Source organism: Eleutherodactylus coqui, chromosome 8 (assembly GCF_035609145.1).
Source record: "Eleutherodactylus coqui strain aEleCoq1 chromosome 8, aEleCoq1.hap1, whole genome shotgun sequence".
NCBI lineage: Eukaryota > Metazoa > Chordata > Amphibia > Anura > Eleutherodactylidae > Eleutherodactylus > Eleutherodactylus coqui.
This window is the reverse complement of record NC_089844.1, coordinates 113,608,915-113,632,496: the sequence shown is the minus strand read 5'-3', so window position 1 is coordinate 113,632,496 and position 23,582 is coordinate 113,608,915.

Sequence of the window (23,582 nt, the reverse complement as noted above, 5' to 3'; positions counted from 1 at the left end):
TAACAGTCCTCATAAGATGTAATTGTGTGTACAAAGCGCCTGAAATGACACAGGTGTCGTCTTCTTGGGTATATAATCGAACATTAGAACGAGAGTGTGAATTTCTAAAGAGTTGTTACCTCGAGAATGTCATTCAAAGGGAGCCTTCAAGTGGAGAACTGAAAGGATTAACCTAAATAAGTGTCTTATGAATATTCTGCACCTCATTATTTGGGGCCTAATTAAAAAAATTGTATAATACACTTTGAGAATTATACTCCAACAGTGTACGCATCATTAGAGGGTTTTTTTTCTTTCTGTGACTCCTCTTACGGTAAGAGGACCCAGCTGTCACTTATTTCTAAGTTTATATCATCATTTTGAAGAGTATTTGTATTCAGAATGGATAGATCAGTGTTCTTTTCAGTGCGCAAACGGTCAGTCCAGGGATGAAGCTGGTATTAAAAAAGACTCAGTTTGGTCCCATGCCAACACCCCTACCCTTTCCCCAACCCAGCAGACAAATCCCTGTATGTTGACTGGCGTACATGGATTTGTAGTTCAGTGTGCCAGTCATCAGTGTGGTGTGTTCTTCTAGTAGTATAATTATCTTTCCCCATGCCAAATGAGTCGTAGGATGTATTTGCATTCTTATTAACCTTTTCCAATCCACTGTCTGACCTCTGAAGACATTATGATTTAAGCCTGTACAGCTCCAATGTTGGAAGACGTCTGTCGGGGTTCTCTTACTTTATATTGCCAGCCTCTCTGCTGTCGGAGCCTATCCAGCGTGTCACCTCATGCAGTATTGGCTTTAGCCAGCATATAGCGCTGTTGTATAATGGCAGAAACAGAGTAAGCCCCCTAGGAAAACCAGGATACAAATTGGATTGGAAAGGGTTAAAGCTATTTTCTGATGTACTCATGCCAAATACAGTAACTTGCAATTCAATGTCTGCAGTCCCACGACAGGATCTGTAACAGTCATGTGGTCGTCTGTACATTCGCACTGCAGGCAGGAAGAGCCAAGGATGGTTTGCAACAACTAAAACCTTACTACACATAATTTACATCAGTACACTCAATGGAAGGGCGCATTTGTATTATATTACATGCAAACATGTTACAGGATTGTGGCCTCATGGATTCGATATATGCTCAGTGTCTGGTAGCCCTGAGGACTTCCTCAATATTGAAATGATGTTCTCCAGCTCAACAGCATATTCTATATCTGGTGACAACCTCTCCAGCTATACTTTCCCTTATGGGTATTAACTATGTGCCCCACTATGCACATTGCACAGCAGCTTCTGCCCATCTCTGTGATGCCGAAGGCCACATTTCACTCTTGTCCTGCTTACAGAAAGGGCCCCAGAAACTCAATACCTACTGAACTGAGCAAACTCTATCTCTAGACGTGTCTCTTCTCTCTACTTGGAGGTCACCACTCTGTTGCTGCGGTCATCCATCTGTCATCTCCAGCTGGTTAGGCACCATCATCTGCAGCCACTACCGTCCTCAGCCATTTTATCTTTGGTCAAGTGGGCAGGTAGACTCCCTCTGTCCACAACAGCTGTGTTGACCATCGCTCCACGGTGCTAGCCAGGAACTCTGGTGTCTGTAGCCCTGGTTAACTCTTGGGATGCATTGCTTCCTTCACATTCTTACTGCAGCAGTCACCTTCCTGAGCTCACCCAAAGCGTGGAGCAAGGGTTCCGCCGCTCGTTCTAACAATGGAATTTTCCTACTCCTTTACATGACACTGAATATATCTTTTTATCATGTTTCCCATTCCTGTCAAATGGCTTTTGATCACAGTCTTTAAAATAGGGATTGTAGGTTTTAGGGGACAGCAGTATTAAAAGTGGCACATTGTAGGTTTCGGTGATCTGTTACAAACTTTGCATTGGGGCTCAGGAGCCTTTGCTTTTGATCTGAGTGAACTAGGGGATGGAAGTAAAGCAGGGATATATAAGGAAAAATCCAGCTTAAAAACTAAATCCAGGCATCCAGATATAGAGCATGTGTTTGCTTAGACAAAGCTTGACAATTAACCTTTAACTGTGGACGTGGAGTCTCACTGACTCCTCCCCACTCTAGATTTCCGAGGATCACGTACTTCCCCACTCCTCCCCCACCGAACAGCTTTTTAAAATTATTTGGTTGTTATTAATGATTAAGTTGATTATTTCTGCATGTTTATTAATTATTTATAACTTGAAAATGAATAAAAACAAGTTATTGTAAACATTCAGTTCATTATTGCAAAAAAAAAGTCATACAGGAGACTGTGAGACCCCCCCCCACCTGTAACAAATAAATCACGTCCACAGTAGAGTTGAGCGAATGTACTCTGCCGAGCTTGATGCTCGTTCGAGTATTAGCGTACTCGATGGTGCTCGTTACTCGAATGAGCATCACGCCGTGTTCCACCCAGCCGCAGTTTTTGGCTCCTCCGTGCTGTGACGTTCCTGTTTTGGCCCCTCCCTGCCGCGACGCAGCGCGTGCATCAATGGCAAATTTTTTGGCAGGCAGGGGGAGAGAAAGAGAGAAAGAGAGAGAAAAACCGAGAGAAAGAGAACACACGAACCAAGAAAAAGAAAGCTCAGGACCTGGCGTCCCACATACAAAAATGCTCGAGTCTTCCATTGTGGTCAATGGGGTACGGTACTCGAGTAGAGCTCTCGAATTTTACGAAAAGCTTGACTCGAATAACGCGGACCCGAGCATTTGGGTGCTCGCTCATCTCCAGTCCACAGTTGAAGGTAAATTGCAGGAAAAGCCAGCTCAACCCAGGCTTGGAAAACTGAAAGCCAAAACTTTATTCTTTAGTTTAGAAAGTCTTTGAATTACAACCACAGCACCAAAAGCTCTGTTGATGGGTTTCTGGGGCTGCACTGCGCCCTTAACGACTAAGTTACAACTAAGGGCACAGTGCAGCGCCAGAAATTCGTCAGCAGAGCTTTTGGTGCTGTGGTTGCAATTCAAAAAATTTTAAACTAAGAAGAATAAAGTTTTGGCTTTCAGTTCTCCAAGCCTGGGTTGAACTGGCTTTTTCTGCAATTTACATGGAAGCAAAACATCCAGATTTATACATTGATGACATATTTTACTGCATTTTAAACAGTGAAATAAGTAGAGAGCAGATTAGTTACTGCACGCTCCAGTCTCATATTCATGTTTCTATGTATAGAATATAACCAGCGTGTGGGCTGTTAGATTTTCATTACTCAGATAGCTTTTGACAAAATGGTAGAATAGCTTGTTTTTTTCTCCATGTACATTAAGGATCCCATTACTCCCTGGCTTATTTGACAATTATTGGTATTTTTATGAAGCAGCTTGTCAATCTTCCTTGTAGACAGTTGCGCCTAATGTGCAGAACAATGTAGGTTGATATTTCACCCCTTAAAATAGGCATTGAATAAGAAGTTAAAGTCTGGCAAAGAACATTTATAATGAAGATGTAGCTGCTACATTAACAGGGCAATGTCATATGTATTTAATCATGAAACTGAGAAGCAAATGCTGAAGAAAAGGCCCGTCATGATATATTAATATTCAGATACTTGTTTATAAGGGAGAACGACTCTATAATGATGTCTAAATTTAGTATGCATTAATACAGTAGGCATCAGTAATGTACACAGAAGAAAATGTGACCCTATAGCGAAGGTTAAGCCTGGTGCCATGTTTTACCACCCAGGACAGAAGAGCTGATGTTTCTTTTTCCTCTATAGCCCTTTTTTAATGGCCAGTTGTACACTTCTCATTTGCCGATAATGCAGTTCCTCCTGAGAAGGAAGGTCTGCATAGGTTCTTGCCACCTAAACATAAAAGGACAAACCATGATGGGGCGCCTCTCTCCTAGAGGCCCATAGTAGTGGCCTGATCTTTTTTACGGTACTCGATTTGCATTTAAAGTCGCATGTATAAAGTTTTTAACTTGCATATAAAACTACAATTATTGTTTTACTATGCCTTTTATTTCATGGGCTCCATCTGATTATCCAAAAACGGTATTCAAACTAAAAGGAGTCAAAGACTTTGAGTTAAGCGAAGACCACTTTGGTTTCTATTTCAGATAGTTTCCATTCTTTTCTGTCGTCTTTGGAGGACAGAATAATGTAGTCAACTTCCTATCAATCATGTGCTTTCTTTAACTAATTGCTTCTTACTTCAGGTGCCCTTGATTTACTAAATTCCTATTGACTGTGATCTGTATCTTTTAACCTGTAGTACAAGGTTGGCCTCTTACTTGGGTTAGTGCTCCGTTCTGTGGTTATCTCCACTTCAGCGCTGCCACATTGTTGTCTCTTCCTGTAACAGTCGTGGTGCTTATCCTGGAACACTACAAGTGATGACTGGTGGGCTAATTCCTCGGCAGCACATTGGGGAATGTATCCTCCTCCTGCATTGCCACAAATGCTAGTCCTACAAGCAACGAATGCTTTCTATTCTTGCTCCAGACAACACTCCGTCCCCGGCCATCGTAACCGGGACTCTGGTTCCCTCTCCTTTAGGAAGCAGGTACACCTGATCTTGACGCTGCAGCAGCATCTCTGTGTGTTATAAGCCCATGGAACTCCAGTCGGACGCTATCTGCATGCTCTGTCGTTACATCCTTCATGTCAACTGTAGGATTACCATATTTAATATGATGTTATCAAAATGTTACAAATGGAAAAGCAAAACATATTTTTTTACCTTAAATATTTTGGGGAAAAAATTGAGTTCTGTGAAAGATTCCAAGTGAGCTCCTCACTAAATAATGTAAAAGGAAACTAAAATTGCCTCTTAACATGTTATAAGAACATAATCCTTCTCTGAGACATCCTCATATAAAGTACAAGAGTGGAGATAATGCTTCCCTGCAGCATCTCATGTTCTCTTCCTAATTTCTGAATAGTGAATGACAATCTGCATTAAAACCTCATGTTTTCTGCCTGAAAGCCAAGTTTTAATCAATTTCTACATTTCTTTACAATCCTCAGCTACTGAGTTGTAAATCAATCTATTTCCCTTCCTACTGTACGCTATTATATAAAATGCATTCTTGCAATCCATGAAAAACAACCTGTTCCTTTCTGCTTCCATATTACCTCAGTCATTATACACAAAGGATCATATCAGAGTGTTTGGATTCCTCTTTTGTGATTATACATTGACTATCTGTCTCGCTATTTTCCCTGCACATATTTTCAAAGGTTTTCCAATTTCATGCTTTCAATGTGATTGAATCTAATTTGCAAAAATATAGTTTCTATTAGATAAAGTCAAATTTCTAGATATCTAGTTTATTCAGAATGCTTTATTTCTCTCGTTAACCCTCTTACTTCCTTTTCTATGACATACGTATAAAAACATTTCTATCATATTATGTAATACATCTTAAATCATTAAAGAAGTTGTAAAATTTAGAAGAACCCATGTTTAAATACCTTATCAGGAAATTTTCAGTTAATAAAGGGAAATTTCCTATTGAGAACCTCAGGTCTTAGCCAGAGGTTCTAATTAGAGATGAGCGAACGTACTCGTCCGAGCTTGATACTCGTTCGAGTATTAGCGTGTTCGAGATGCTCGTTACTCAAGACGAGTACCACGCGATGTTCGAGTTACTTTCACTTTCATCTCTGAGACGTTAGCGCGCTTTTCTGGCCAATAGAAAGACAGGGGAGTCATTACAACTTCCCCCTGTGACGTTCAAGCCCTATACCACCCCCCTGCAGTGAGTGGCTGGCGAGATCAGGTGTCACCCGAGTATATAAATCGTCCCCTCCCGCGGCTCGCCACAGATGCATTCTGACAGAGATCAGGGAAAGTGCTGCTGATGCCGGAGCTGCTATAGGGAGAGCGTTAGGAGTGATTTTAGGCTTCAAGAACCCCAACGGTCCTTCTTAGGACCACATCTGACCGTGTGCAGTACTGTTGAGGCTGCTTTTTGCAGTGTTGCACATTTTTTTTTTTTTTGTATATCGGCCGTGCAGAGCATTGCATCCAGAGCATTGCGTCCTGCAGTAATTTTACATAGTCCACGGCCAGTAGTGATGGTGAGGCAGGGACAGTGAAATACATATCCAGTCTATATACGCAGTGGGCTTTTCCAAAAAAATTCGGGAAAAAAAATCTATTTGGGCTGCCTGTGACCGTCCTGACTGTACTGCGTCTCTGCTGGGGGTAGTTGTCCTAATTCATACGCAGCCAGCTAAGTGTTACAGCAGGCTTGCGCAAAATTCTTTCCTGCCTCTGCTGTGCGTTCCGTAAGCGAAGTCAGCCTCCAACCACAGGCCAATAAGCGGCACATTTAATTACAGCGTTCTGTTTCTGCACTACTGGTAATACAGCATGCTGAGGGGTAGGGGTAGGCCTAGAGGACGTGGACGCGGGCGAGGACGCGGAGGCCCAAGTCAGGGTGTGGGCACAGGCCGAGCTCCTGATCCAGGTGTATCGCAGCCGACTGCTGCGGGATTAGGAGAGAGGCACGTTTCTGGCGTCCCCACATTCATCTCACAATTAATGGGTCCACACGGTAGACCTTTATTAGAAAATGAGCAGTGTGAGCAGGTCCTGTCGTGGATGGCAGAAAGTGCATCCAGCAATCTATCGACCACCCAGAATTCTGCGCCGTCCACTGCTGCAACTCTAAATCCTCTGGCTGCTGCTCCTCCTTCCTCCCAGCCTCTTCACTCCATTACAATGACACATTCTGAGGAGCAGGCAGACTCCCAGGAACTGTTCCCGGGCCCCTGCCCAGAATGGCCAGCAATGGTTCCTCTCCCACCGGAGGAGTTTGTCGTGACCGATGCCCAACCTTTGGAAAGTTCCCGGGGTCCGGGGGATGAGGCTGGGGACTTCTGGCAACTGTCTCAAGAGCTTTCAGTGGGTGATGAGGACGATGACTATGAGACACAGTTGTCTATCACTCAGGTAGTAGTAATTGCAGTAAGTCTGAGGGAGGAGCGCACAGAGGATTCGGAGGAAGAGCAGCAGGACGATGAGCAAACCACCTGGTTTGCTACGCCTACTGAGGACAGGTGTTCAGAGGGGGAGGCAAGTGCAGCAGCAGGGCAGGTTGGAAGAGCAGTGCGGTGGCCAGGGGTAGAGGCAGGGCCAGACCGAATAATCCACCAACTGTTTCCCAAAGCGCCCCCTCGCGCCATGCCACCCTGCAGAGGCCGAGGTGCTCAAAGGTCTGGCAGTTTTTCACTGAGAGTGCAGACGACCGACGAACAGTGGTGTGCAACCTTTGTCGCACCAAGATCAGCCGGGGAGCCACCACCACCAGCCTCACCACCACCAGCATGCGCAGACATATGATGGCCAAGCACCGCACAAGGTGGGACGAAGGCCGTTCACCGCCTCCGGTTTGCACCGCTACCTCTCACCCTGTGCCCCAACCTGCCACTGAGATCCAACCCCCCTCTCAGGACACAGGCACTACCGTCTCCTGGCCTGCACCCACACCCTCACCTCCGCTGTCCTCGGCCCCATCCACCAATGTCTCTCAGAGCGCCGTCCAGCCGTCGCTAGCACAAGTGTTGGAGCGCAAGCGCAAGTACGCTGCCACGCACCCGCACGTCTTATATTAATTTTATTATATCAGGGAAACATGGTAGGTCAAAAACTGTAAAAATAATGTTTTGAAAATATTACACTTACCATTTTGATACCATTTTTGGGCTATTGGTCTGCTTATTAAATAAATCCTTAATGATAGTCCTCCTGGTATTTGATTCTACTCTGTCCTGATTCTGGTACACTGTACTAATATATATTGTGCTCTAATGCTTCCCCTGGTTCTCTGGGGATGCAATATGTGGATCGTAGCAGCGAAGGCCAAATCCCTGAAAAAATAGTTAAAAGGTGAAAACCTGAAGTTCCTAGGAGTTGCTAACCACTCTAACCAGCACAAAGCCTGGTTGTGGACTTGTGTTTGGTGGACAAGCTATTATTCCCTTGGCGGAAATGTCCCAGATACAGTCACAAGTGCTCCACAGTGATGGTAATGGGACATCAATGTTAATTTAAGGAAGAAAAGGTTGTATGACAAACACAAACTTTTAACATCGCCTGAATTTTTCCCCCATGGAGACGTTTTAAGGTTACTTGTTTGCCACAGTGATAGCCTTAACCCCTTAATGACATGGCCTATTTTGGGCTTAAGGACGCAACGATTTTTGGCGGATTTTCATCTCCACATTTCAAAAGCCATAACTTTTTTATTTTTCCATCGACATGGCCGTATAAGGGCTTGTTTTTTGCGTGGCGAACTGTAGTTTTTGATGTTGCTGTTTTTGGATACATAAACTAGATTGTAAAACTTTTATTATTATTTTTTATGATAACAGGGAGAGAAAACTCATGAATTCTGCCATAGATTTTTTGGGGTTTTTTTACAGCGTTAATCATGCAGCATAAATGACACCATACAGTTTTTTCTGTGGGTCGGTACGATTACAACGATACCAAAATTCTTATATTTTTTTTAGGTTTTTCCACTTTTTTGCAATAAAGACCCTATTTTGGAAATCTTTTTTTTTCTATATCGCTGCATTCAAAGTCCTGTAATTTTTTTATTTTTCTATGTATGTAGCTCTGTGAGGGCTTATTTTTTTGCGAGACGAGCTGTAGTTTTTATTGGTACCATTTTGGGGAATATACGGCTTTTTTGATCACTTTTATTGCATTTTTTGTGATTTTGCCTCTGTTTTTAGCAGTTTTTTACGCTTTTTTTCCGTACAAAATAAAAAGTGTGTTCAACTTTTTGTACTTGTCATTACAGACACGTCGATACCAAATATGTGCCATTTTAATTTTTTTTAACTTTTTTTATGCTAATATTAGAAAAAGCACAAATAAGGGGTTTTTTTACTTTCTTTTTTACATTATTCTTTTCTTTTTTTTTTACACTATTTGAGCACCTCTGAGGGACTTGCAGCACAGCACTTATGATCGCTGTGATAAGGCATGGCATGGCTACTGCCCTGCCATGCCTTATCGCTTATACAGCGATCATAGACTCTGGCAACATAGGACACCAGTGTCTGGCGTCCTGTTGCCATGGAGACAGGCCGGGCTCTCTGCGGTTATATAATTCGCGGCAGGGAAGGGGTTAACAGCGGGAGGCCAGCTATCACTGACAGACGGCTCCCGCTGCGGGATAGCGCGAGATCTGCTACAATCTCGCGCTATCCCTATGACGTAAGGGTACGTCATTTTGCGGGAAGTACCACCCTGCCATGACGTACTCTTACATCATGGGGCGGGAAAGGGTTAAGGACCCTTTAAATAGCTCAATGATCAGGCAAGAACATTAGAAGGAATATTTGTTTACCCAATCATTGGGCATGTGAAGGCACCACCAATCACCAGATGGATGAGTATTCGGTCACTCTTCAGCTGATCGTGTCTATCAGTACAATTGTTGCCAGCATATCTCCCCATGTAAATAGGGAATGTGGTACAACAGCAATGAGACAGTACGGGGGACAAATGATCACAGAACTATCATTCACCCTTGTATATAACTGAATCCAGCTGTGTGAAAGCTAGACAAAAGGCGTTAGTCTTACTGATCAGGACTTAATATACACTCACATTGAGCCATGTAAATGGACACTAAATGACAGCTATCAATTTTAATATCTATCCCCATAACAGGAGGATCTGCAACATCTGTGCGGCACAAGAACACCACGCTCAGCACGGGCGCAGGGTGACATTCACATTGAACGAAGAGTCATAAACCATGCAATGTAGGCCAGTGAGCACCACTCCAGGAAGATGGTGAAAACCTGTGCCTTACCAAACAGGGAGCTGAGGAGTCCCTGCCTGCAAGCAGAGTTATTATCCTGATAAGAACAACCCCGCTGTCTTCCTCTGGGCCCTGACTATCCCTAAAGGAACTCCTGGAGAAGTGCACTGGCACAGCAATGCAATCAACAAAGTATAGAAAGTATACAGAAGCACTTATCTGAACTGGAAGCTTTTGACCCAGGTTTAGAGGCTCCAACCAACTCCTCTAGAGAACTGAATAACTGGCAAGGAGGAAAGGGAAGGGTATGAATATAAAGCCCTCCACACCTGCTGATAGGAAGAGCAACTAGAGAACCGCACCTCCAACCCTCTCCCAGGAATGACTAATAGTCAGCATGCAACCATGCAGCATACAGAGATAGCAACAAGCAATCTCCACAAAACATGCATTAACCCTTGTCCTGCATAGCAACAGGGCAACAAGTGTGACCCTTCTTCGCAGCCACCATGCCACAACGCTGTCGTGACCAACAAGCCGCGACAGGTTCATTGCTTAGTGAAAGAAAATGTATGACTTTTTTAATGGATGTCATATTTGCTGATTAATCATACCTAAAAATGTGGTAAAAAACACAATTTGTGGACTAAAAAATGTAAAGATTATTGTCTTATCTCTATCCAATATCGCAGTGTTACATTTACGAATCTTTGTCTTTACTCTTGAATCAAGGTACAAAGCTAGAAATATAAATTGCAACTTATTTCACATCACTTAGTCACAAGAGGTAATTAAAGGAGTTGTACTAATACAGACATTTATCACCTATATACAGGATAGGTGATAAAAGTCTGATCTGTTGGGTCTCACCACTGAGAGCCACACTGATCCTGAGAAGGGGTCCGGTGTCCTCCTCACTGCAGGTTTAATGCACTCCTCACAATAAGGGCGCCCACCCACTGGCGATTTTTTTTTCTTTGCGTTTTGCGTTTTTCCTGCAGAGCAATTAGAATTGAATGTACTCCTGTCCACTGGCGTTTTGCGTTGCGTTGCGTTTTTTAACATAGGAACTGTCAGTTGCATATGTGTCCTTATTTTTCTCCTAATGCACCCATGAAAGTCAATGGAAATTAATGGAAAAGCCGCGAAAACGCGGCAAAAAACGCCGCGCAAAACGCGGGAAAAACGCCGTGAAAACGCGGCGTTTTTCACGCACGAAAATCGCAAACGTCAGTGGGTGGGCGCCCTAAGGAGGATATCGAATTGAGCGCTGTCTGTGCATGCGTGGTGCCGTGCTATTTATTTTTAATGGGACTACCTGAGATAGTCGAGTACAAGCTATTTGCGTCAGCCCCAGTGAAAGGAATGGAGTGATGTCTGTGCATTTACGGCCATAACTGCATTCTATCTGATATCATTGAGGGTAAGGGAATCATCCCTGTAGTGAGAGAAGAAGGGGACATGGGACTCTTGTTCTCAGAAGTGGTAGTGGTGTCAATGATGATAAATTAATTACATTGGATTACATGTATTTTCCCATTATACAAAGAATTAAGTGAACTCTTATTACATATATAGTAGATAGTAACAACACATACTTTTGTTTCACTGCCAGTCTAATACTGAAACACCTTTATACCTGCTCATGTGCTTGTTTTTAACATGTGCTGATTAATAAAGTGTATATATACATATATATATGCAACAGGCCAGACCTAGGAGGGGTTAAACAGCGAAGGGAATTAAGATGGTAGTCATGGTGGCTCTGCTGTTTCTCCTGGCAAGGTGGTAAACGTGGTCTGGACATAGTACTACACAGTGGCAAAAATTTGGCAGTTCTCACCGTGTGCTGTCTGCGGAATCAGGCAGGGTAAGATGGTGATACTCCAGTAGGCCGCTATCGGAGTCGGGTAAGGGAAGTTTTTGTTGTTTTGTTTTGTCGTGAGTATGTGTATGGGTAGGGACCCCATTATGAACAAAATAATGAATACAAAAAGTGGAGAACTGAGCAAAAATGAGGGAACAAACCTTAGTCCTGCCTGGAGTGCTTAGTGTGGTACCTCAGTGCAGATGTTGATGATGGAATAGATGGTGGGAAGTGACTCCAGGAGTTGAGTTGTACAGTGAACTAAAACTGCTTTATTCTTCAAGAGCAGATGAGAGATAAACTTGTTGCATACAGTTCACATTGACAGACTCTAGCAGAAACAGTTACAGCTATAGGCATTATTTACTTCTCCAGTTCCTCAGGTACTTGATACTGTGAAATACATGTATCCTCTGTGCGTTGGATTTTAGCTCTGCTCCCTGGCTGGGCCTGACTTTGACCAACTTCCTTTCCTTTCTACTTGGTGCCTAGAAATAGCTGACTTAGATCTCCTTCTACTCTCCTCTTCAATCTTTCCTCTGTTACTAAAATGTTGTTCCTCTTGAGTACTCACACTTTGGATGTTCAACTTCCCACCTCACTGGCTTTCTCCTTGTTCCTCCCCGGTCTTTATTCAAGGCTTCTCTGGACTAGACTCTTGGAACAGACTTAACTCTGCCCACTACTCTCCTTTTATACTAGCACACTAGCTCAACTTGTAATGGAATCTAAGCTACCAATCCCAGGCTAACTACTCTTTGCCAAACCTGGCTAGACACTTTCCTGACTGTTGCTAGGTGACCTGTACACACCAGGGGCTGGAGAATATTGCCAGAGTACACATTACAGTGAAAAATAGGAACAATAACGTTTCACACTTATCACAATAAGACCTGATTGTAAGGATTCAGTCAGCACAGAAAGTGCTGGGATACCTAACTTATGTCATGTTCAGATCATTGCTCACACCTTTCTGCATGTGAACGTGTTGTCAGTCAGACGTTGTCTTATCTTTCTTGCCGCAAACATATGATTCTGTGCCACTCTTCATTGCTGATGTATTGACGTCAGTGTGGAATTACAAGGTCATGCTGATTTGCTGTCCCCCGGGGTTCTGCATAAACCACAGTCATCTGTCATAGCCTTTGGCATTCTATTAACAGCTTACTGATCTATTTCCAAATATGCTAGCAAAGCAAACATCTGCACCTTCATCCCAATGACCCTACAAGAATAACAGACTGTTTTTATGCAGCACTAAGGGAAATGTATGGCATGGTTAGAATTGGTTGGCATGGTTTGGAACATTTGAAGATCACGTTTTGAAAGCAAATTATTTGTTTAGTTCAAAAATCCATGGGCATTGCAGAGAGGATTTTATACTGTGCTGTTTTGTTGACACATGTCATTGCTTCTTATTAGAGATGGTAGAATTGATTTCCTGGGTGTGAGATAGCAGAGAGTATGGCTCAGCTTGGAGAACCAGTGGAAAAGAGAATTTCACACATTTGCTCCTGTATAGAAGACAGAATAATTAAGAAACGGTTTTAAAATTAACAGTTAATTGAGTTACGTTTTAAAATGTATGGGATTTGTACTTCTTGGTCCCCCCTCTACCTGGAGAATAGGGGTCCCATGACCCTGTTTAGAATCTAAAGCATCCATTGAAGGCAGTAGAAGATGGAGAGATGGGCCTAGCGGTAGAAACCCCCGTTTACTGTATACAGTATTTATGATTAATCCTACCAATAAATATACAGGGGGTGGAAAAAATATGGAAACACCATACAAAATGCATGGGATGGTTAACCATTAGCATCGAGTTGCTCCTTTGACCCCTGCTTGGCTGAAAGCTTTCCTGACAAATTTGTGTTTACTTCACCTCTTTCCCTGCTCTAGGTCAAACCCCTGACTAATGGAACCGTGTTGCTTGGGCAGATGTTCACATCTGCCTGACATCTCCTGTGTCATATCACCTCCACTTAAAATTGGTCTCTACATGTCTTATTGAACTATGATCCTAGTATATGATCAGAATACCACGTTAATTAGCCTTTTGGGAAACCAGTTGAGAGAATGCTTTTTAGATGTTTGTTTCTCTCTTTTTCTTATGTCGTCACATGACTACATATATTTTTTCTACCATGACCACAATTGTTTTCAATTTTGATGTTTTAAAAAAAGAAAAACACAAGTAAAGTGATTCGGCCTCATTAGTCAACTTAAGCCTATGTACTATATGATATTTTGGTGTGAATGAGTGATATAACTGGGAGTCATCCTACTCCCATAGAAGTGAATCACAACTCCTACTTTTATATGGTCAGTGTTGTTTCAACTTTAGATTTTGCATATATCAATAGTAAAACAAATATAAGAAACTTTGTAATATATCTTATTGTCTGATAGGCGGATATGGTTCCACCTTGCTACACAGTGGTTTGACTTTGGGCTATCTGGGGAGGCAGAACCAGGGGAACTCCAGTTTTCACCCTTGACCCCCTCAAAGAATATATCCCTCCAAGCGGGATATATTCTTTGCTGTGGGGTCCCCTGTGCTATGGTGTCCCCAAGCTGTTTTTTGTCCATATAGTCCTGGTAGTGTGGTTACTAATGCTGCATTGGGCTGAGATGTGGTACCTAAAGTTCTGAACAGGAGTCTTGCAGGAATATTGGTCTCCTAAAACAGATTACTTAGGTCACTGAAAAATCAGATTACATGCTGCCCATAGAAGTCAATGGACAGAGAGAGGGCAAGGCAGCTTATAGGGAGTTTTCTATCTGACTTTACTTATATCCATACTGTTTAGCACTTCAGCGACAACTAAGAATTAGAGATAACGTGCAGCCTGCAGAGGGGAAAACCGATGCTAAATGTAGTCATATACCGGGTGGTGTTTTGGCTCGTGTTGAATAGGGGGGGGACTTGTTATTTGTATAGCACCAACTTATTCCGTAGCGCTTTCAGGTAATTTATTTATTACCCCCCAGCAAGCTGGGTGCTCATTTTAACACTGCGCCATATGAGGGCACCCCTCTTGACCTCCTTTAGACCTTTCATATTCTCCACTGATGCAAGAACCCTGCTCGGAGAATGTACACGCTCACCGCCAACTCATTTTGGCTAAATAGCCATTTAAATCAGGGTCGGGTGATTCCCCCACCCATGTGAACGAGTCAAAATACACTTGTTCTCTGTGCAAATTGCGTAGGAGGGAACGTATTTAGAAATACACCCATCTTAAGCTGCCCTTAGGCCAGATTCACATGAATGTATTTGCATTGCGTATGTACGCACGTATAATATGCGATAAATGCTGTCAATGAAAGTACATTGATTTTCATTGTTCCACTCACACTTGCGGATATTTATTGTGTATGTTATGTGCATACATAAGAACGCAAAATATTCTATTTTACCGTATATTACACACGTAAGGGCGGCTTCCCACAAACGTATTTGCATGTGCAATGTATAGAGAATAGAACCCATTGATTTCTTTGGGCTCATGCTCACCTTCGTTTTTGTGCACGCATAAAAAAACGTAGCATGCTGTATTTTAATGCACATTTGCACACCAAAGGCCCCATGGGAGTGCACTCCTGTGGGGTGTGCACAAATTTCGGGAAAAACGAACACATCTGGAACTAATTAGGCTACATAGCCTTTTAAGTCACGTCACAAGTATGTCCTCCCTGGCACCCAGTAACCTCCAAGACACAGACTGTTGGCACGGCCCAAAACGGTAAGAAGTCAGCGCGGCACTCAGAACCGGAAGACCACAACTTCATGGAGATTTTCATATTCACGTAGCTGCATACATTACCACGGGCCATACTGGAAATTACATTTCTACCATTCAATACAATCCGTATTCTACTACATAAAAAGAATTGAGAAATCCTGGAAACATAAAGATGCTAAGAATACTTCTCATATCTCCATGAGCTTTATTTAGTGAGAGTCGCACTATATTCCTCGCTGTACAAGCATTTGGCATTGAGAAGTATTTTCAATGAACGCATGGTTTTAAAATAAACCCTCGCATCTGTTCTATATTCCAATTACTAATGCAAAGGAGCACAATTCATCACTGTAGCAGAAATAAATCAAATGTAAGTAGTTTAAAATGTGCCGTGCTTCTTGGTGATACCCACAATACATCTGTTACATTGTACGCAATCTCACATGGCAGAGCAAAAAGAAACTTTTTTCCGTATGGGTTCAATGCACACTAGTAGCAGGACTGCAGCAACTAATGAACTCATTAGGCCGCTCTCACGCCGGACGCCTGATAAGCATGGCGTTTCGAAAGCCGTGCTAATCACGGTACAACGCTCTCATTGATTTCAATGGGGTCTTGCAGACCTGCGCTCGAACGTGGTTTTCTATTTTGTGCATCCTCACATTTTTTAACACATTACAATGATGGGGCTTATACAATTTTTTGCGCAGTGAACGAAGTATTTATCGCTCATGCCAGCATAAATACGGGTGGGAGAATCAACCCACCCCGATTTAAAAGGCTAATTTGCCTAACGAGGTACAGGTGGTCGCAGGTATGCCCTACGTTTAGCACATACCCGCAGGGGCAGATGTGCATGTTTGCACACCTTCTATATACCTCTAAAGAGGTCTTTGGTGTGCAAAATGCAGAAACAACGGACAAGCCCTATTTTTTGTGGCCGGGTCCATAGAAAAAAAAGAAACTGACATTGAACTCATTCTGCGCGTGGGAATTTCCCAAGCACATAATTGTGGTGTTTCACGTTTGTCTGTTTAAGCCCTTAGGCCCCTTTCACACGAGGATCATTTTAGTGCTCTGATAGCTGTGCTAAAAAATTGCGACAATTGGAGCACTAAATGCGATTTTACCTGGCTGGCTGCGGCGTATTACAGTGCATTGATGCTGCAGCCCTGAAATCCCTCAGCCGCCAGAACACTAAAAGGCATCCCTGTGGATATGAAGGGAATCCCTGTGGATATGAAGGGAGTCCCCTGTGGACTCCCTTCATCCCCTTCATCCCTAGGGACCAATGGCGTAACTATAGGGGATGCGGTCGCACCCGGGCTCAGGAGCCTTAGGGGGCGCATAAGGCCTTTCTTCTCCATAAAGTGAGTCCAGTACTATGAATAAAGCATTATAGTTGGGGGCCCTGTTGCAGGTTTTTCATTGGGGCCGAGGAGCTTCAAGTTACGCCTCTGAAAGGGACTCCCCTTCATCCTTTCATTCAAAGGGAGGTGGAGGGAGTTTAACACTCCAGGGATGAAAGGAGTCCCCACAGAGATGAAGGGAGTCCCTGTCACGGGGATGAAGGGATCCAAGAGACTCCCTTCATTCTTTGCGGCGGGGACTCCCTTTATCTCTGCAGAGATTCTCTTCATTCCTGCAGTGTTATACTCCCTCCTCCCTTTGCCAGACGTTTCTCAAAGATTCCCATAGGAGACGATGGAACTGCCAGCATTGTGCCGTCAAAAGTTAAGGCAAGTCCTAAAATAGTGACTATTGTGATCTTTAGATGGGTGATTTTTTCAGGCGCGTTAAAAAATAATTAAAGAAATCTCAATTACCCATATGGAATTAGCCAAAGGCCTGTTTCACACGGGCTACAAAATCACCTGATTTTGTAGCGATGCGACATCGCTACAAAACGCATGTATGTGAAGCTCATGGTTTCCAATGGGGTCTTTCAGACTACAAAACATCGCTCTTGTGAAAGAACCCATTGGAAACAACGGGCTTCACATGCTAGTATTTTGTAGTGATGTCACATCGCTACAAAATCATGTAAAAACAGGCCAAAGATAGGACAAGCCACGATTTTTTGTTCTCTCAACATCGCATCAGTGAAAACATTGCAGATGGGAAGAAAACCATTGTAAATCATTGGTTTCGTAATCTGCCTTTTTACTGACTCTGGTATCAGGCAAAAATTTTACGAAAATTGTGTGAAACCACCCTTAGGCGTCCTGCACACTGGCGAGAGTGATATCGGCCAGCGATTCACGGCCTGATATCGTTCTCACAATCCATGGGAAGCCAAGTGAAAACAGCCTCGCATCCCTATGGTGGTTCCCTTCATCCCATTGCTTTCAATGGGGCGGTAGCAACGTTGGGAGAAAATCAACAATGGGAGAAAAACGCAATCCCCTGCCGCTGCTGTCACAGTGTTCAGTGATGAGAAGACTCCATGCAGGATGAAGGAATCCCCTGCCACAGCTGTCACAGGATCGCGATCTTCTTCATATGCCGCCCCATTGACAACAAGGTAAAACACCTGGATGTGACAGCATCCAGGGTGTTGACATCCAAGGAATCCCCCGCTGCAGCTGTCACAGCCGAAACAGGGGATAGCAATTCTCTCCCATTGCTTTCAATGGGATAACAATGGGTGATATCACAAAAAGAATGGGCATGCTGCAATTTTTTTTCACGCAGCATCGCTGGAGTGAAAACATGACAAATGAGTATGAAATCATTGAAATTCATTGGTTACGTAATCATGTGTTTTCACTCACTCTCGCATCGCACAACAAACGCGCGATTTCCTCGCCAGTGGAAAGGGGATCTTAGGGGGCCTTCACACTTGCGACCGCGATATCGCTTTGGTTTTTAAAGCAAATGTCAATAGGACTTTCTAATACTAAAAAACGCATTGCACAAAAATCGCAAGTTCGTACAATGCGATGTGATAAACAAGGATGCTACAAAACATAGCAAATCGTGGCTGCAAGCATGCTGCGATTTTGTATTCTCGCAATGTAGCAGCCTCCAAAACATTGCGTATATTGTCCAGCTGATATGAATAAGCCCTTGTAGTTATGACATCATGATAACTCATTAAAACAGTTAAAGTGGAGCACCTGTACATTGTCATAGAGGTCCTACAGGTAACCCTAAGTGTCAAAAACAGTGATTTCCAATGTTACCAGATTGTAAATAAGGGACTGCACCAATGATGTTCACGGCTCGTTATAAATGGTGGATGGCAATCCAAATGAGAAAACACCACAGTGGTAAGACTTTTTTCCTGTAATGAACTCTTAGGCTGGGTTCACACCATTTGGTGCAGATTGTGAAGCAGGTTTGATCACGGGTTTCTCTGCGGAATTCATCACCTCATTGAGAAGAGGTAGTAAAAAATCGGATAGCGCCTCAGAGCAAAAATATATCAGTAATTGAGAAATATATTTAAAGGACTTACCTGTGTGGACACCTGGACCCAAGTTAATAGGGACCAGCTTTCACACCTGCAGTCCTAGTTTGCGTAATCCAGTCCTTTTATGCCAACATGGGCATCCAAATGGAAAATTAGGAGAGCTGCAGAGGAATCCAACAAACACCACAGAGTTTTGGAACATAAAAAAGAATAGATATAATATATGTTAAAAAACTCTGCGCCAATAAGAGAAACATTGTTTTCTGCAATATTTCCAAATATACAGAAAAAGGTAAACAATGTACCACTTACTTAGGGGTACGGATGAGGTACACAGAAGCCGCCTCCTAGTAGTAGTAACCACAGTCGATTGGATAATGGCGTCAGGTCCACAATGGATGTTTTATTCTGAACAGACATTTGCGCACTAAAAAGCCCCATAGAGGTCTATGAGAGGTGCACATATATACGCACGGGCATGCGCAAACCCCCGCACACCAGCAGCTTGCCATGTACATCAGGATGGGGGGGATTTCCCCAACCCATTTGAACTAGTGCTTCCTATGCAAATATGCACAGTATTGTGCGCAGGCACGTGAGCCAAGTACCCACGCTCACTGCGCAAAAAAGCAAGCATATTTTGCAATATGCTCGTGTGTTGCTGCCCTTAACGGCCATTTCTCCAAGCAAACATACATATTATTGGATAGGAATGGCTTGCATACTTTAGGTCCAGCTGCTTAGTCCCCAGCAATGAGCTATAATCTAGGAGGAGGAGCTTGTAGCACCTATTTGCCTCCCCAATATAGTGCCAGTCAGATATTGCCAGACATGGCAGGAAGGCGGCTCTAGTGGTGTTTCTCCAGCCACATGCTTCCCTTTTGGACACTTGGGCTAATTCCCTGTCCTGATGTTTGCTAACAATGCAGTTTCTGGAGTTCTGAAAGAGGACGGGACAAGTCCTCACAGCACAATAGCAGAGGGACAAAACCAAACAATGCTTTACCATTAGCCCCTTAGCAGTCACATGACCCGCTTCTATGATATGAGGCTCTTGTTGGTAGAAGAACTTGGCGGCAAGTGCTCAATTCCTCAGTAGCATCTTTAAAGGGAATATGAAGCATTACGGGGTACTAATTTGCTACTAACAATGGCCTAATACTTGGGCAGGAGAGAAAAGTGCTTTTGTGGCCACTTTCTGTTCTGGCTAATTCATGGAGGCCATGAATAAGGGACTCCTCCATATTAACTTATAATGATCTAATAGAGCATTTGAGAATTGCAAACCAGAAAACCCATTTAAAGCTTGAGACTAATGGTTTATTCCCCAAAATGCATCTAGCACTGCGTATTATGTGAGCAAAATTTGCGCACACAATGCTAAGTGAATAGAACCCATTCATTTGACGAAACAAGGCACGTCCTATTTTCGTGCGTATTGCACAAGAATATAGCACATATTAAACTAATTACTGAATACGCCGGGAATGCGCACTTAAAAAATAAAGTCAAATACATGTGCAAAAAATGCAATGCCTATCGTGCAAAAAGGCAGCACAAAAGTGTGAATAAATACGCTTTTGCCCGTGTGAAGCTGAAATAAATCCAGTGCGTTACTTTCAGCCATATTCTATAAGACTCCTGCAGCTTAGCAAAAAAATTCCTAATGTTTTTTTGACGGTCTTTCTCATTGTACTTGTCTTTTAAGGAAAAGAATGGGCAGTGATGAGCCTTCTGTATGGATCTGCAGAGGAAGCTGAGGCTCATTGGGTTATATTTGTCTTAAATATAAAAATGACTCTGCAACAAAATGATTTTTACTTCCTAAACAGAATGTCACAGAGGCTTGTTTAAGTGAAATCTGCTGTAGCATGAAATGGAAATAACAAAACTGGGTGATTGAAGAATAACATCTAGATTAAAATGTGTCTAGACCGGGAGGAAAGGAACATTTTCACTGGCTGACTTTTCTCCTTGCCTACATTACTGTATATTTACACATTTTACTTCTATGTGCTGCACAATGGGACTCATTTTGGAAAACAAGTATAAAGGTATTTTCCTACCAGTCATTTCTGTTTTGCTTGTAATCTGTAATATAAATCAATGGTATCCATCAGGATCTGATACACAACAGATCCACCATGATCATCATGGCGCTGGGAATAATGGAAGCTTTGATACTTTTGTGTACACAGCTTCCGTTTTTTGTGCTTTCACAAGCCAGCAGGTGATGCTGCCTCATCATATCATGTCTACAACTCAGCTTAATGTATGATCATGCCACCAACACCCCAACTTCTAGAGCCAGAGAAATGAAGATGGCCAACAGTCATTAGCAATCGGGTAGTTTGTAAGAGAGGCTCTCTTTAGAATGATGCAGAAAGTTGTGATTGAACAGATAAGTGACTTTACATTTTTTATTTCAACACTGGCACAAAATGTTAGGAGCAGCTCGTAACAGTAGAATTAAAGCAGTGGGGAATGTTGGGTGGGGGCTTCAGCACTGCTCCACTGTTGTTGGCAACATTTTGTTCTGCAATCCCATTGGCAATGCCAAGAGTTCCCCTTCAGAATGATGCAAATTGTTTCAACTGAACAGATAACTTTTATTTTCTTTCTCAACAGTGGCACAACTTTTTGTGACTGGTCCTGCCTCCAGAATCAAGGACCGCACAGTACATCGAGCTTCCACCAGAGGCAGATTGTGGTAAAGTGACTGTCAGCTCTCTTGCATCCTACTGTGCAGATGGCATCTCTGTGAGGCTACCCTGTGCCACAGTTTTTCCTGTTTTGGAATTTCACAAGTGCTTGTACCATTCTCTTAGCATTGGTGTTGCCCAATGATCTCCGCGGGTTCTTGTGACTACTACCTTTCACGGATTTCCAACTACCTTTGATTACATGCTTGAAACATAAATCTTGCATACATAATGCATAGCAATGGAGTACATCCCCAAGGCAGAGAATGGCAAATACAGTTCTAGTTCAAAGCCTTGTAATAATGTTGCTATTAGCTGATTAGTCGTTCACAACCCTTGGTGACCCTAAAGGCGAGCTCCCTCTATGTTTTTCGGTTTTGCGCTGCTTCTTTCAGTTGTGTGATATCCATACCAGTATCAGCTTTGACAGTATCAGCCATCGTGTTCTTTGGCGGCCAGATCTTCTTTGTGACTCAACTTTGCATTACAGGGCCAAAATCCGTGAGTCTGAGTCTGGTCATCTTGCCCTCCAGTGGTATATCGGGTATTATACGATTCCTTGTAATTATACTGCGTTTTAAAGGAACCACTCAGTTCAACTTCAGTGGCAAAGTACAACAGATAATATAATTAGGCATGAGCGAGTATACTCGCTAAAGCACTACTCGCTCGAGTAATGTGCCTTAGCCGAGTACCTCCCTGCTCGTCCCTGAAGATTCGGGAGCCGCCGCAGCTGACAGGTGAGTTGCGGCAGAGAGAGGGAGAGAGAGATCTCCCCTCCGTTCCTCCCCACTCTCCCCCGCAGCTCCCCGCCCCGCGCCGGACCCCGAATCTTCAGGGACGAGCAGGGAGATACTCGGCTAAGGCACATTACTCGAACGAGTAGTGCTTTAGCGAGTATACTCGCTCATCCCTAAATATAATCATCGATTAGCTTGCAAATTACTGGAGCCTCAAATGACATCTGCTACTTGCCCAGCAGAATGGGGAATTATACCACCTGCAACAAATATTTCTCTAATCCATTGACACACTCACTCAGGGCAGTTTAAGATGGCTTTATGCGCTACTACGCTTGTTGGCACGGAGTGTAGTTGCGCATAAACAAGGTTTTTTTTTCCTCACCAGCCGTTCAAACACTGCACCATAGCACAAGAGTTTGAGAAAAATAGTGGGAAGATGAAGCCTGGGCTATCTTTCCCACACGTAGTTTATACTACATGGGAGAGAGTAAGTCCTATCTTTTTTCGCCTGTACAATTAACAGGCGAGAATCTCGCTAGGGAAAACGAAACCACTGAAATCAATTAAAAGCAGTGGTTTGATTTTGTCCCATTATGTGGCCATGTTAATCGGAGCTGCATAAGGAGACAAAAACACGTTCATGTTTAAGCCCTTATGGCGGACTCATATGGGCCACAAAATCTGCGTGATGAATACACAGCTAATGGAACCCATTACATTCACACGTTTTTTTTTCTGAGCGCATTTTAAGCACAGGGAAAAAAACGTGACATGTTCTATTTTGGTGTGCAATTGCTCGTCTGCCCAAAATTAAGCAGTGTACTGCACAATTTGGGGGGCTTAAATGAGAACACCTGGGCCTACAAAGTCAGCTGACCCACCTACCAAGTCAATTAACCCGCTTACTAAGTAGGCTGCCTTGCCTACTCTAACATGGCGCTGCCAGGGCCAGAAGTCCCTACAGTGGCATAAAGTACAGTAAAATGCGCTGATACGGGTGCAGTAGCACGCAACCGTGTGCCCTGCATAGCGCATATAGTGAGCATATATGCGCTTAGACCCAAGTGAGGCCACCCTTAACCCTTTGCAATCCAATTTTGGATTCAGGGTTTCCTAGGGGTCTTTCTCTTTCTGCCATTATACAATGGCGTCATCTGCTGGCTAGAGCCAGTACCGTGGTATGGGACATGCTGGGGAGGCCCCTGACCACAGAGCGGCCAGTAATCTGCAGTACGAATACCCTGCTGGACGTCTTCCGACATCAGAGCTGTACAGCCTTCAATCAGTATGTCTTTAGACGTCAGACAGTGGATTGGAAAGGGTTAAACTGTGTTTCAAGTCCTTATTTGTGAGTTCTCTTTTTCACTCTCGGGCAG